The sequence below is a fragment of the Etheostoma spectabile genome, chromosome 15 (genome assembly GCF_008692095.1).
Source record: "Etheostoma spectabile isolate EspeVRDwgs_2016 chromosome 15, UIUC_Espe_1.0, whole genome shotgun sequence".
Classification (NCBI taxonomy): Eukaryota; Metazoa; Chordata; class Actinopteri; order Perciformes; family Percidae; genus Etheostoma; species Etheostoma spectabile.
The window spans coordinates 21307287-21307737 of NC_045747.1; the positions used below are offsets into that span (position 1 = coordinate 21307287).

Consider the following 451-nt stretch of genomic DNA (forward strand, 5'->3'; position numbering starts at 1 on the left):
TGTAAGTAGTGCAAAAAAGGTAAGTAGTTCAAAAAAATATTGGAGCTATAAATAGTTGTTACTATAGTAACAGTCAGCAGTGCAAGTGAACATTATAATATTACAGATAACAAGATGGAGGCAGGTGTGAGGAGGGAGAGGAGAGTCTATCAGTATATGAGGGGAGTGGGATCAATGAGGATTAGAGTTCAATAAAGAGACAGCTCTGGGGAAAAAACTGTTCTTTAGTCTGCTGGTCCTGGTCCGGAGGCACCTGAACCGCCTGCCGGAGGGCAGGAGAGAAAACAGTCTGTGGGCTGGGTGAGAGGAGTCCTTAGGGATGCTGCGAGCTCAATGCAGACAGCGTTTCCTCTGGATGTGCTCGATGGCAGGTAGTGGAGTCCCGGTGATGCGCTGGGTGGTTTTCACCACCCGCTGCAGTGCCTTGCGCTCTGCAACAGAACAGCTCCCA

The 451-nt window shown here is 49.0% G+C and overlaps 1 protein-coding gene and 1 long non-coding RNA gene across 15 annotated transcripts in view; one reads left to right on the forward strand and one right to left on the reverse strand.

The window, feature by feature from the left end:
* celf1 (cugbp, Elav-like family member 1) overlaps window positions 1-451 on the forward strand; it is an 80239-nt gene that overhangs the window by 29967 nt on the left and 49821 nt on the right. The gene's annotated exons all lie outside the window — the stretch shown is intronic.
* LOC116702546 (uncharacterized) overlaps window positions 1-451 on the reverse strand; it is a 16408-nt gene that overhangs the window by 8083 nt on the left and 7874 nt on the right. The gene's annotated exons all lie outside the window — the stretch shown is intronic.